Raw genomic sequence first — 15,410 nt, 5'->3', positions numbered from 1 at the left:
ACTTGACTCACCAAGGGGTCACAGCTGGATATGAGAGGTGTCCTAGTTCCTAGTTGTTTGTGTCTCTCTTGCCCCCCTTTTCTGTCCTAATAATTCTGATTTTTTTGAATGTCTAGGACAGTGCTAAGGTCTTTCTTTCCTTTCTACAGCCTCCTACAAGGCCAGGCACATAGTAGACACTCCATAAATATTTGCTCAATGAGTTATTTTCCTAGCAAAGAGGTATGGAGTCAGAAGACCTGGGTTTAAGTCTTAGTTCAACTCCATGACTCTGGGAAAGTCCACTTAACCTCTCTGAGCCTCCGTTTTCTCATCTGTAAATTGAGCATGTGTATCTTATATCACAGATGTAAGGAGTGAAATAAAATATGAATGTTTTTTCTTTTTTGAGATGGAGGCTTACCCTGTCACTTGGGCTAGAGTGCCAGAGCCTCAGCCTAGCTCACAGCAACCTCAAAATCCTGGGTTCAAACAAGCCTCCTGCCTCAGCCTCCTGAGTAGCTGGGACTACAGGTGCCCACCACAACACCCAACTAATTTTTCTATTTTTAGTAGAGATGAGGTCTCGATGGGGTCTTGCTCGGGCTGGTCTTGAACTCCTGAGCTTAAGCAATCCTCTTGCCTAAGCCTCCCAGAGTGCTAGGATTACAGGTGTGAGCCACCACACCTGGCAAGATATGAACTTCTTTGTAACACATTAGGGGATACACATGAGAGGATTATTGTTATATTTAGAAGAGGAGCCTGAGTCTATTATCTGCTGCTACAACAGGATGCCACAGACTGGGTAACTTACAAAAAATACTGTAATCCCAGCACTGTGGGAGGCTGAAGAGGGAGAATTGCTTGAGCTCAGGAGTTGGAGACTCGCCTGAGTGATAGTGAGACCCCAACTCATGAAAAAAATGGAAAAACCCAGCCAGGCGCCGCAGCCAGTGCCTGTAATCCCAGCGGCTTCCGGAGGCTGAGGCAGTGGGGTGCCCGCAGCCCGAGTCTGAGGTTGTGGCAAGCTACCACGCCCACTGCACTCTGCTCAGGGGCATAGGGTGGGACCCTGTCTCAACAACAACAACAACAACAACAACAAAAAAGTAAAGAAATAAAAAAATACTTTATATTGCCCACTGTTATGGAGGCTGGGAAGTCCAAAAGCATGGTGCCAGAATCTGGGGAGGGTCATTTCATGGCAGGTGAGAGCGGGTGAGTTCAAGAGAAAAAATCTGGCTGACCTTGTCTTTTTAATCAGGAACCCACTCCCTAAATAACTAGATAATGGCACTAATCCTTTCATGAGAGTGGAGCCTTCATGGCCTAATCACCTCTTAACGCCCCCACTTCTAAATACTGTTAAAATGGCAATTAAGTTTCCAACACACAAACTTTGAGGGACACATTCAAATGATAGCAAGGGGCAATGTTGGCATGATGAGGCTTCTCAGCTCCCTTCTGAACAACAGGGATGGATTCTTTTGCAGAAAATGTTTGCTAATTATTGTCAGTTTGAATAATTATCCAGGGATCCTGGAAACAGCCCTTCCCACGGATCAAACTGTCACATCTGCAGCCGACCTTTAAGTAATCTGAGTGGGGGTAATTACAAAGGGCTGGTTTTCTCTAAATATAGCTGTTTCCCAGCTAAAGGTCAACTCAAGGGAGCACAGTTTGATAATTGCAAGCAGTTTGATAGTGAATTGGGGCAAACATTCCCAAGGGTACAGCCAGCAGTATCCTCTTACAAATATCGGGGTGTGGATGCCCTGATGAGAGGACCAGGCTTTCTGATCTTTGCTGGACAATGTCTGAGTACCCACTTTATCAGAGTTCCAGTCCTAAAGTGGTATCCTTTTTATGGAAGATAACTGCAGTGAAAACTTTTACAGGGGGTGGGCTTAGATCCCCTGCTCCTGGGCTTCCAGAGTCCTGTGGACCCTGGTTGCTCTGGTCCACTGTTTATTTCTGAGCTTTGTGCCTCATCTTCCCAGTGGGCATTTTTTTGCTCCTCCATGGCTGAGACCTCTAAAGTAAACACCATGAGGTGTAAGGCCAGAGAAGTCTTGGGTGTGAATCCTGACACTGCCAGGACTCTTTATGGGGGATTTTGGACAAGTCACTTTCTTCAAAGTGCTTCAGTTTCCTCATTTATAAAATGGGGGTTGTGACTCATAGGGAGATCCAATAGGGAAATATGTGGCAAAGCACTTTGCAGATCTCAAAATGCTCTCTGTAGATGCTAGAGAAGCTCAAGGACAAACTCATCCTGTCCTACTGCCTTAGTCTGATCTTTAGCTCCTCTGAGGTGGTCCCTGTACTTCTCTTGTAACTGTTCTTTCTCCTTGCCTTCTCTCTCCCTGCTTGGTGCTTAAATTAAAAAAAAAAATTTAGAGGAATAAATTAAAATAAAAGAGGGAGAACAGGAGAATTAAACTGAAGGAGAGTAATTGCTTTACAAGATGTGAGGCTTGGTGACTATACTTTGAGAATCAAAGGGTCCATCTTAAGTTTTCTTTTTCTTCACTAGACCTATGCTCCACTCCCACCCCACTTTCTACCCCATCCCCAAGCTCCCTCTTGTCTGAATCGTAGGTCCAGAAAGATTTACTATGCCTGGAGATTCCAAACTCCATCACCTACAGTACCTAGAAATGTGTTTCTCTTCTTTTTGGGAAAACAGTGCCAATGTTGAATAGAGCTGGGCTGTGATATCTCATTTGCCAGCAGGTGTCACCACTGAGGACACAATGTCTCATTCATTCAAGGCCTACATACTGAGATTGCTGTGTGCTAGATCCTCTTCTAGGCATAGGTTCAATAGGGAACACACAGCACTGCTGCCCTCATGAGGAAAGACAATGACTAAACACTTAGACATACAACGTAATGTCAGATAACGTGACTGTTACTAAGAAGCTAGAGACTGAATGGAAAGGGAGGACCATTTTAGGCAGGGTGGTCAAGGAAATCTGTCTCTGAAGGTGACTTAAAAATGTCTTAAGGCCACAGATGGTCATTTCTACATATCCAAATGTATAAAGCATATTGCTGTAAAAGTTTCTTTTTATTATTATTAAATTGAATTTTTGACCCTGAACCCGCATTTCATAGACCTTGAGGGACACAAATCAACCTCAGTCTTCCTTTGCAGGGGAGAGTTGCAGTTCTGGGCTTTTTGGCAGAGGGAAGGAGAGAGGAGGAATGGCCTCTTGCCCCTGGTCACTGGTCCCCACAGCACCCTCTTCCATGGCTTTGTGTGTGGCCTAGTGACTTTGTGATGCCTCTGGGTCAAGGTAGAGGTGAGGGTGATTTGTGGTCTGTTCACATCTGCCTGGGTGACCCTCCCCCATCAACAGGTGCTGATGGGAACAAGTCAGCTCTGCCCCCTTCTGTCTCTCTCCTCCCTGCCCCTAGATGGGGGGATTTCTACCTGGTCCACTGAGGAGCAGATTCAGAGTGAAGCTCAGCTCTCCCTCTGCTTCTGGCCAAGACACCTGTCGAAGCCTGAGAAATCCCCTTCCCTGAAGGGCTCCGGTTTTTAGAAGACAAAAGCTAGAGATTTGCAAGCTATTTCTCATTTCTGCCCTGCTGCATCTCTCCCTTGGGGCAATGAGCAGGGTGCTGACCACCTTCCTGGGGTGGACGGAGCAGGGAAAACACAGGGGAGAAAAAAAGAGGTTGGATACGGTTGTGTCTCAATCTATCATCTTGGTCACACCTGTTAAATCAATCTTGACCTTCATCACTTCTCTAAGTTCAATGTATGGCGTGTCAGGTGTATTTAAAGCCAGGGTCATCTGACATCTGTGTGCTTGTGTCCACATACGTGATCAAGTTCATGACTGCTTCCTCTAGGGTAAGTGTGGCTTCCTCTAGGGTAAGTGTGGTTTCTTCTAGTTAAAATGTGGGGAAAATTAAGTAGTATTAATAGTTTTTCTTTTCTCCCTAAGTGAACAGTGATGCCAGCAGGCAAAAGGCAACAAAAAGCATTTCCTCAGCTTTTGGGTGACTTGGAAGCTCTTGTCTAAAAATACAGACAAGCAGGAGTGTGAAGGAGTGCGTAGGAGGCTTGTCCCCCACAGTTCTCCACAGTCAGGACCACGGGGGCCACTGTGGGAAATGCGCCGAAATGTCTGTGCTAAGAGCCTCTTTTAAAATAAGCTCCCCTCCCAGCCGAGGTTTATAGCAAACTTCTTGGCCGACGTGGGCAATTTTTCCCAAGCCCTTGAAATAGAAGACAAAGGAAGCTGAGTGACAGGGCATCAGTGGAGAAAGGGCTTGCCGGGCAGGCCGGACCAATTAGCTGCCTTCTGCCCCTGGGCTCTCTGCGGTGGTCTTGGAGAGTGTGGTGGGGAGGCGAGGGGAGCCATGGGGCCTGGGGTGCCTGACACCCAATTAGTGCTCATTCGCCAAATGACTGGGCTGGCCTGCTCCCTTCCAGCTGCTCAGCAGCCGGCTCAGGCGGCATCTCTAAGAACAGAGGGTGCTAATTGGATGCTGAAACCCAGATGCTTCTCCGCCCACCCAGCCTGGCCTCATGAAAGCCCCAGCTTTCTTGGCCAAGCTCTGCCCTTGGTTCTGTCACAAACTTGGCCACCCTGGGAAAATACCACTCCTCTCAAGTTGAAATGGACCAGCTTGTTCAGCAGCTCTGCTGGGATTCTTAAAGAGACCAAGTTGGAGAGGTGGCAGGGTCAGTGGGGGACTGGATGATGGGGATCCACAGGTCAACAAGTGACCTAGGTTTGGTGGAGCCACCATGTAGAATGAGGTTCACGTGGACCAGGCACAAGGTTCAGGTCTGCTCCACACATCCCATAGGCGCTCGAGAAAGCACTGACAGGGAGGCGGGGAGCCTTGTCACTGGATTTATGGTGCTTTCTTTTCTTGGGCCTCAGTTTCCCTGTCTGCACACAGAGGATCTGATTAGATGCCCTGCATTTGCCCTTTTAGGCCCGGCAGGGAGCATCACTGAGCCAGACTCTAGGATGTCTGGCAGATCTCTGTAGTGGGTGGGCTATGTGTCCTGTGGGACCCTGAGTGAGAGGAACCCTTTCTGAGTGCAGTGAGGTTCCAGCTCTGGATGATGTGGGCCCTGAGCCTGCCTCCCAGAAGACTGGGATGACCCGAGAAAAGTCAAGATCAGCTGTTCGAGTCATTTTATTTTCATCCTTCCTAAAGCTTCTGTCCAGCCTGGCTGTGTCAGTGGTTCCAAGGAGGTCTCAGGGTCACAGTGGTTTTCCAAGTGTGCTCTCTGGAAGGAGCAGCCCCCCTCCCAAGGCAGCTCCACATGTGTGTGCACATGACAGCCGCAGTGCCTAGCCATCCGAGAGGTATGGGGTTTTCCTACTGCAGACAATCCTAATAGTGTTGAAATAAGAGCTCAAATGCTGTTGTCTTATGGCTCTGATTCTTTTTTTTTTTTTTTAGAGACAGAGTCTCATTTTGTTGCCCTTGATAGAGTGCGATGGCATCACAGCTCACAGCAACCTCCAGCTCTTGGGCTTAGGCGATTCTCTTGCCTCAGCCTCCCAAGTAGTTGGGACTATAGGAGCCCACCACAACGCCTGGATATTTTTTTTTGCTGTTTGGCCGGGGCCGGGTTTGAACTCGCCACCCTTGGTATATAGGGTCAGCGCCCTACTCACTGAGCCACAGGCGCTGCCCGTGGTTCTGATTCTTTACTCCCTTCCTGTATTAGAATTATGCATCCATGCCTTTTATCACGTGACATCACAGCTCCTGCACCCAGGGTGGGCAGTGTTACATTTCTCTGCCACAGTGATGGTGAACTAGGTCGGACGACTTGTGTTGGCTTTAGAACATGGGTGGTAGTACAGTGTGCCAGTTTGTGCCAAGACCTTTGGAGGCATCACTGTTTCTCCGCAGCCTTCTGGTGTCCCTGTGATATGCTCTGGACAGAGCACGCATCCAGCAGCCACTGTGGCTTCAGCCTGGGCACCAAAATGGGACACGTGGAAGAGCCTGAACCCAGCCCCAGCCTGGGGCCAGCCTGGTCCATGTGAACTCATTTTAGATGAGATGAACCAAGGTTGACCTGTTGACCTATAAATTTGAAAATAAATGTGTGTTATGGCAAGCCACTGACATTTGAGGTTATTTGTTATGAGACAAAAATCTGACTAAAATAACAACAAAGATGAGAAACTTCCAGGAAGGAACACCCCGTGGGGGTCCTGGTCCTGGGCACAATAGGGACAGCATTACCCTCTTGTGGCCAGAGCAGCTCACGGGGCAGGAGACCCCATCTCATGCCAGGCCAGTCATTGGCTACAATGGCCCCCTTCTAGCACTGCCCAGGCCAACTCAAGCTCCCAAAGGACACGTGGCCCCTGAATGGGATGGGGAGAAGCTTCTGAATTATTTTTTCAGAACTGTCCCCAAGTGAGGCCTGAAAGGAGTGGACAGGTAATATGCTAGGATCAATCCTGGCGGGAAGGAAAAGGGTAGAAACAAAAATCCCAGACTACCAGGGGCACGTGGGAGGGATCCAGCATCGTTAAGATCCATGTTGATTTGGAAGCCTGGGCAGCAAGTCTGCACACTGCTGAGATTCAGGAATGACTCTGAAGCAGAGAAAGTGATTCCTAATCAGTTTAACCAAACGACAGATGACTCTTCCCCTGGAGTCTGCAGCATGGAGAGAATTGCTGTAATTGCAGGCAGTTGGCAGAGAAATCAGGCGCCTGCCTCTAGTCCCTTAGGCTGCATTCTCGGGGGACCCTCAGTTTAGAGACCCTCCCACTGAGGCTCTGCTCCCTGAGCTGACCCCCGCGTATGGTTGTCGACCACAGCTTGTTTGCATATGGCTTGAATTTGGGTTTGGGATTTTTTCTAATCGCAGCCTGATTTGTCATTTAAAATATTATGCACAGAAATTAAGATGCATGTGGAATTTTCCTTCTGGTCGTTCTTTGTGCTTGGAGAGACAAGGCTTCTCCCAGGAAAGTCTCTAGAATATGCCATGCAAGGGCACCTCTGCAACTCTCCTGGAGTTTCAGTTACGCAGGGAGTCATGGCAACTGGGTCTAAGAGTCACCAATCTGGGTTCCGGTCCACCAATGTCACTAGGACTTAGGGAAAGTCTGGGGTTGAGTATCAGTTTCATTCTCTAGGAAACTGGGAAAATAAAAACCAACCTCAAAGAGATGTTGTGAGGACCAGATGAGGTAATATAGGTAAATACTTATCACTATGCCTGGCACGCAATACACAGTAACTACTGTTAATATTATCGTAAATAATTACAAAACAGTTAGCATATAGTATCACATCAGTTGTTGCTATTATGATTGTTATTAAAACACAGATCTGATCCCGTGCATGCCATGCATGAACTTCTTTGTTAATCCTCATGCCTTAAGATCCGGTTTTCACATTGTACTCACTGGTGCCCTGGAAGCTCTGAGAGTAAGCAAGAAACTGATGCTCAGAGGGGTAAACAACTGTCCAAGGTATGAAGTTACACAGCCAGGAGTCCAACCCAGTTCTCCCCACATTTCTTCCCAGTGTTACCTCACTATCCAGGCACCCTGGACTTCGTTCTCTTTCTAAAACTCCACTGGTGCCTTTATATTTATACTGCTTTGCACAGATTCCCTCTGCCTGCCACTTTTCTGCTTGTCTAAAGTATGTCCTGATCTGGGAAACCTCCCTGGGCCCCTCTAAGCGGCTATTGCTTCTGTGCTGGGTATCTCTGTGGGAGCATCCAGGTCTGTCTTTCATGGAGCTGTGACCTCCAAGGCCCTGGGCCTGGCCTAACTCCTCCCTGTCATCCCAGTCTCATTGACTACATGCCATGATAAATAAGCCAAACTGAGGATGTTCTAGAGCAGGACATCCCAGCCCAGCATTACCCATGCACCAGGCTTCATCCCAGCAAGGGAGTGTTGGTGGGGTGGCTGGAGTCCTGCCCGAGCCCACGCCTGGGCCAGGCATCCTGACCATGTTCATGGGTGTTAACTCCACATTAGGCCCTGAAGCAGGATGGCCAGATATAACATAGGATACTCTGTTACCTTCGAATCTCAGATCAACATTATTTCTTTTAGTATAAGTATTCTCCATGAGATATTTAGAACAGATTTATACTAAAAATTATTCATTTTTTAATCTGAAATTCAAATTTGTCTAGCTACCCTGCCTTTTTATTTGCTGACTCTGCCAATCCTACCGCACAGGCATGTCTACTGCACCGTCCTGGGACAGGCGTTGCAGGCATGTCCACAGACGTGGTCCCTATCCACCTAGATCAAAGGCATGTGCACAGATGTGGACCCTATCCACCTAGATCAATTAATTTTCTGACATCATATTTCACAGATTCTAAGATACAGACTTCCTCTCCTCTTAGCATATCTGCAGTGGGGATTCATTTTATAGTCTTACAATTTCTGCTGTTGGGACAGTGGTGGTGATGCGTGCAGCCTGCACTGTCTGAAGCCTCCTCTCTGCCAACATGGTTATGCATTTACACTGGGATGCCTGACCAGTCACCAGCAGCCAGCCCCTGGAGGGTCAGTCATCAAACTATTCGATGACCATTTGGGGGAAGGAAATAAGTCTTGTTTATTGTCTGAAACCTTTTATCGACACATTCTGCGATGATCAGGAAAGAGCCAGCAAGAAGAGAATAATTGGAATGTTCCTAATATAAAGAAAAGATAAATATGTAAGGTGATGGATAGTTCAATGACCTTAATTTGATATTTACATGTTACATGAATTATCAAATTATCCCAGTATCCAGAAAATATGTACATCTGTTATGTATCAATTTTTAAAAAAGAGCCAACATCACAAATGCAAAATGGGTATCAACATCTCAGAAGAAAATCCCAGAGATACCAGAGGAGCCCTCTCTGAAGAAACACAACATTATTCACACTCTGATGTCTCAGAGAACGATTATATTTGGGAAAATATGGACATTGATGACTCTGAGTTGAAAAGTGATTCAGAAGATTGGACCTGAATAGGAAGGTTGGGAATACTGTACTTGTAATATTCCATGATATACAAATTCCATGATATGGAATAATGATTAAATAAGTATTAAAGAATATGTTCAGTAAGTACAAAGTAAAAAATCCAAGTGATGAGAAAGCTTGGGTCATTGTAGCATTTACTCCATTTTTAGTAGTATATAGAATGATGATTCCTCTCTCAATCAATCAATCAATGACACCTTACTTGATGAAATACAAGTAGCTAAATTCAGTTAAGCCAGCAGCCAATAAGCCTAGATGAACTGATTCAAGCCTGAAGGAACCCAGGAGGTCAGGAAGGGAATGAACCTTGGCCTGGAGATGGCCCCCGCAGTTATGGGTCCTGATAGACGGCCATTCTTCAGGAAAATCATGAGCCAGAGCTATTGGCATTTTAGGAGAGGCGGGTCTTTGTTATGTGGGAGGTTCCAAGCAGTTCTGTGGTACCTCCCAGTCATCACGACAGTGAACCAAGTCCCCTAAGTCCCCCGTACATGCCAGACACTCCTTTTGGGGGCAGTAGCATTGGGTTGAGGCCACTGGGATACAGGATGCAGGTGGTTTGATGCAACCCTACCCCCTCACTGAGAGCCTTGGGTCCTCCTCTTCCAAGAAGTCAGCATTGCCAGGATGATTCAGGTCCGAGGTGTGTGCCCAGCCTGGTTTGGAGGGGTCGGGGGCACAGTCCTGAGCCTGAAAGGCCCCAGCCAACCTCCCTCTGCCCCGTGTCTTCTTTCCAGGACCATTTTCTCTGCAGCCTCGGGGAGAGAGAGGCACGTCGCTTCCCTTTTCATTTACATGGGGATTACTGGAGACCAGAAAAGTGCTTTAAAATGATATAATGTCTCTGCACCTCATCAAACCCTTCCCCTTCCACCAATTTCTGCCTGATTTACAGTTAATATTGCACACTCCCATCACCCTGCCGGAGAAGCGGTGATTATTTCTCCATTGCCATAAAGAATGTAAAGGAGATGGGAAAAATCAGGTGAATTCAGAGAAAGTTTAGTGTAAAAAAAAAAAAAAGTGCTGGGGGAGGGGGTGTCAGGGAAGGCAGGCAGGAGTGAAAGGATTCCTGGAACCAATTTCAGAGTCAAGCGATTCCTCTGGCTTGCAATAGTGCCTGCAGGCTCCAGCTGCGGACTGAGAAGGGGCGGGGGTGCCCTGCCTGGGGCTCATAGGCCTGGGGGTCTGGGCTGGATAGACAGACCCCACCAAAGAGCCAGCTCACCCTGAGAGAGGGTGAAGAGCACCTGCCTGACCGCCCCCACCCCCTACAACGTCTCATCCCTCCCAAAAAAGCCTGGTGAGCTTTTAGGCTTCAGAACCTTTGCAACTCCGAGGTGGCTCTGAATTCAGAGTTTCCTAGACAGAGATTTGTTTATTATGCTTGATTTAATTGATTACTAATAGCCCTAATGTGGCTTCTGAGCACAAATCCTCCCCTAACAAGTACCAGCTGTGAGATCTTGGGTAATCACATCACATCTCTGGACCTCAGTCTTCTCCATAAAATGGGATAAACTGGCACTTGGTGAGTGAATAAAAAATGTGGCTCACATTCTCTTTACGTACTGTTAGTCATCAGCGATCAGCAGCATTGGCATCACTGCCCCCAGCAGTGAGGGTGTATATGACTATATTCTTTCGAGTCTGCCATGGGTGGAACTTGACGTTACGATTAAGGAGCTGAGTCTCATTTGTGATGCTTCAGAGGAAAGAGATGCTCTGAGGCTCCCATGTAGTCCTTAGCCAAAGAAAACGATGGAATCCCTTGGATTTAATTACTGTTACTGTAGTAACCCGGTATTTCAGTGATCTATTGCTGCACAGCAAACTACCCCAAAAGGTACTGATTTAAAACACAACCACTTTGTTATTGCTCATGATTCTGCAATTTGGGCAGGGCTTGGTAGGGAGAGCTCGGCTCTGCTCCCCGTGGCTGCAGCTGAAGACTGTGGCACAGCTCGATTTAGGTTGTGTGTCCGGGGCCTGGGTTCTCACTGTTCATTGAATTCCTGGTTCTGCAGGTGGTCAGCAAGGAACCCTCACCCCTGCCAAGTGGCTCAGTATAGGCAGACTTCTCTCAGGCAGAGCACAAACATTGGAAGCTGCCAGGACTTCACAAGGCCGAGGCTCAGAATTGGCACCGAGTCACACCTCCCCATTTTATTGCCAGCCCAGAATCAAGGGCAGGGCAGGAAACCACATAGTTCAGTGCAGACCCTGACGTAACTGCACCTGGGTCATTTGTATTATTATTTTTTTACTTCTTTCATAACAGTTTAGTTTTACATTTTCACTTTTATGTTTACCACTTATTGCACATGAATCTTTTATTATTATTATTATTAAATCATAGTCGTGTACATTAATGCGATCATGGGGCACCATACACTGGTTTTATAGACCATTTGACACATTTTCATCACACTGGTTAACATAGTCTTCCTGGCATTTTCTTAGTTATTGTGTTCAGACATTTACATTCTACATTTACTAAGTTTCACATGTACCCTTGTAAGATATTGCACATGAATCTTTATTGCAAGGGACTTCAAATAAAATCATTTCCTTCCTTTTTCTTTTCTTTTTGAATTAGTCATGAGAGCAATAAGGAAATGTGGGTGCTCTATGGTCAACCCTTTCTGTATCCTCACCTGGATTTCTGGGTCTTCGGCACCTTCCCTGCTTCTCTGGCCAGTTTCTTCCCCCTTCAGCATCTGCCTTGTCTCTAGGAGCCTCCTTACCTGCTCCCATCTCTGAACTCTCATGTTGGTGTCTCTGAGACTCTGCTGCTGCGACTCTCTCAGCCTTTGTATCTCTCTCTCCATCTCCTTTTGTTCTGTGCACTCTTCTTTGTCTTTATTGCTCTTGGTCTCACTGTCTCTATCTCTCATTTCCTATGAATCTTCTGTTTTTCTCTCTCTCCCATTTTAGCCAGAGATATAGGCCTTGTATTGTCATAAAACATGGCCTTCTTACTGGTATTATTGGAGAACTTCATGCTCTGTCTTTGGCTGATAATCCAGGGGTTTCCTGAGTAAGAAAGGCCCAGCTTCCCTAAGAGATCTTGTCTTATGCCATGAAAGCATCTAGAGATTCCTTTTTTTCCTCTCCTCTCGGCTTAGTATTTGGAGACACGTATAATTTAGGTGTGGAGTTATAAATCAAATGCCCACTAAAATAGAGCAAGTTGGCCTCACAGCCCTGGCCAAATCCTCCCTCTCCTTTTCCCCTCCTTTGCACCATTGGCCCCTGTAATCTGGCTGTCAGAGGTGGGTTCCAGCTGGGCAGGCCCAGGGCCGTGGTAAGGCTGGAGGCTGCATCCTCTGAGCTCACCTGGACATGACCTTCACCTGTCCTTCTGTATCAGATCACATGCAGGTTGTAATGGGTTGTACACAGCATCTTTCCAAGGTGCTGTAGGCAGCTTCCAAACACCCCCAAGCAAAGGGGGAAATAATTTGGCATTTAGAGAACAGACATATCTGTTTCTCAACTTTCAAAACTGCTTTTCTGCATCGTTTTAGGGGGTGATGGTGTAGAACTTTGGCTCTGCAAAGAGTGTTTTCTAATCCTAGCGCTCCCCGGGTCTTCCATGTGGAGCCCTAGCTGGAGTCGGGCCACACAGAGCAGTTCCCAAAAGAGAGCGTACTCCTGACCATACCAACACAGCCACAGACATCAGTGTATATATATGCACAGGTGCACCTGCCCTCAAAGTCACATCCATCTGCACAGGCTAATGCTCAAGGTCATCCACATGTGTATATGCACACACACCCATGTGAGGAGGCACAGCTACACTAACAAACTCAGTCCTATGCAAGGATGACCTGTGTGTGCGGGCACATATAAACACACTCCAGCGCCTGTGTGCACGCCTGCACTTAGAAGAAGACACACCTAAAACCACACCTGGATGCTCACGTGTGCGTGTATGCACACAAAGCCAGTGCACGAGTGCTTAGCAAAAGCCTCATGCAGATGCAGCCCTGCACACAGCCCCAGTGTGTGCATGCACACGGGCACCCACATGTACACACCTACAACAGCTGCTTACAATTATACAGGTGGCACACTGCGTCTGTACCCCTGTCCCTTCTCCCCTCCCTCCAGTGTAGTGTTGAAGACCGGCCGGCTCAAATCTTGGCTGTGCCACTTCGTCAATCTCTGTGTGTGAGCTTGAGCAAGTTATTCAAGGTCTCTGTCTCAGTTTCTTCATCTATAAAATAGTAGTATAGGCCTCACAGGATTTTTATAGACAATCTTATCAATATGTGTAAAGCTCAAAACAGCACCTAGTCCATGGCAGACTCCCCCGAGGTTGTCTCTGCTACAGGAACTGAGAAAGACACCAGCACTGGGTTTGTGGTGACAAGGCTCCAGTTCAGTTCCTGGCTTTGTCATTTCTCTGCACTTCGGTTTCCTCACTGGTGAATGGGGATGAGCAGCCTTGTCCTGGCTGCCTCCCGGGGCCCCGGGAGCATGCAGCCCTTTGGGAACTGGCAGGTGGTGCTGATGCTGGGGGGACTTTCACCACCTGGAGAACCACAGGATCTGAGAGGTTCTGTTTGGGGGCTGGCTTTGGCTTAGGGGTGGCCGACACAGGCAGGCAGCTGAAGGACCCATCCCTCTCTTAACTTCTTCCTGACTGCCCAGCCCAGAGCCTGGTTCTCTTGCCATCAGAGTCACCATGTGGATTGAGCTCATGTGTGCTGAAGCGTTTGAGAAAATGTAAGTGCTCCTTGGAAGGAAAAATACTGGCACAGCTGCTGGTTTTCCTGGGCTACCAGGGTACCTCCTTTTCTTTGGAGTATCCTCTTCTTTTTCTACCAAGGTGTGATTCAAAGGAGGGGCTATGGAAAATGGGAAGGAGAAACCCCAGTCCAATCAGCCAGAGGAGCCAGCTCTACTTGATAGTCCCTGGGGAAGTTGGAGAGAGCCTTTCAGATCATGTGGAGCCTGTGAAAATTTTCCAGGGTCTTCAAATGTCAGAGGAAAATCTGAACACTTTCCTCAGGCCTCCAAGGTCTACCAAAAGCTGTTTCTTCCTACCTCACCCTCCCGTCTGCCACCTCCCTGCATTGGTTCTGCTGCAGCCATACTAACCTTCTCTTGGTTCCTCTTCCTGTGCCTAGTTTTGTCCCTGCAGTCCCCCCTGCCCAAATGCCTTTCTTACAGATGTGCATAGCTCACTCCTCATCTTTCAAGGCTCTGTTATCATCTCTGGAGAGATGATGATAACAGATAATGATTGAAGATGATGATGGAGAAATGATGATGGAGAGATGATGATGGAGAGATGATGGAGAGATGATGATGGAGATGATGATGGAGAGATGATGATGGAGATGATGATGGAGAGATGATGAAGGATGATGATGGAGAGATGATGATGGAGAGATGGTGATGGAGAGATGATGGAGAGATGATGATGGAGAGATGATGATGAAGGATGATGATGGAGCGATGATGATGGACAGATGATGATGGACAGATGATGGAGAGATGATGATGGAGAGATGGTGATGGAGAGATGATGGAGAGATGATGATGAAGGATGATGGAGAGATGATGATGGACAGATGATGGAGAGATGATGATGAAGGATGATGATGGAGAGATGATGGAGAGATGGTGATGGAGAGATGATGATGAAGGATGATGATGGAGAGATGATGGAGAGATGATGATGAAGGATGATGGAGAGATGATGATGGACAGATGATGGAGAGATGATGATGGAGAGATGGTGATGGAGAGATGGTAATGGAGAGATAATGATGGAGAGATGGTGATGGAGAGATGATGAAGAGACGATGATGGACAGATGGTGATGGAGAGATGGTGATGGAGAGATGATGATGGAGAGATGATGGAGAGATGATGGAGAGATGGTGATGGAGAGATGGTGATGGAGAGATGGTGATGGAGAGATGATGATGGAGAGATGATGGAGAGATGGTGATGGAGAGATGATGATGGAGAGATGATGAAGGATGATGATGGAGAGATGATGGAGAGATGATGATGGAGAGATGATGATGGAGAGATGGTGATGGAGAGATGATGATGGAGAGATGATAGAGAGATGATGATGGAGAGATGGTGATGGAGAGATGATGGAGAGATGATGGATAGATAATGATGGAGAGATGATGATGGGGAAATGATGATGGAGAGATGATGATAGAGAGATGGTGATGGAGAGATGATGATGGAGATATGGTGATGGAGAGATGGTGATGGAGAGATGATGATGGAGAGATGATAGAGAGATGATGATGGAGAGATGGTGATGGAGAAATGATGATGGAGAGATGATGATAGAGAGATGGTGCTGGAGAGATGGTGATGGAGAGATGATGATGGAGAGATGGTGATGGAGAGATGATCCCTTGGCAT

This window comes from Nycticebus coucang, chromosome 22 (genome assembly GCF_027406575.1).
Source record: "Nycticebus coucang isolate mNycCou1 chromosome 22, mNycCou1.pri, whole genome shotgun sequence".
NCBI lineage: Eukaryota > Metazoa > Chordata > Mammalia > Primates > Lorisidae > Nycticebus > Nycticebus coucang.
This window is presented reverse-complemented; position numbering follows the sequence as displayed.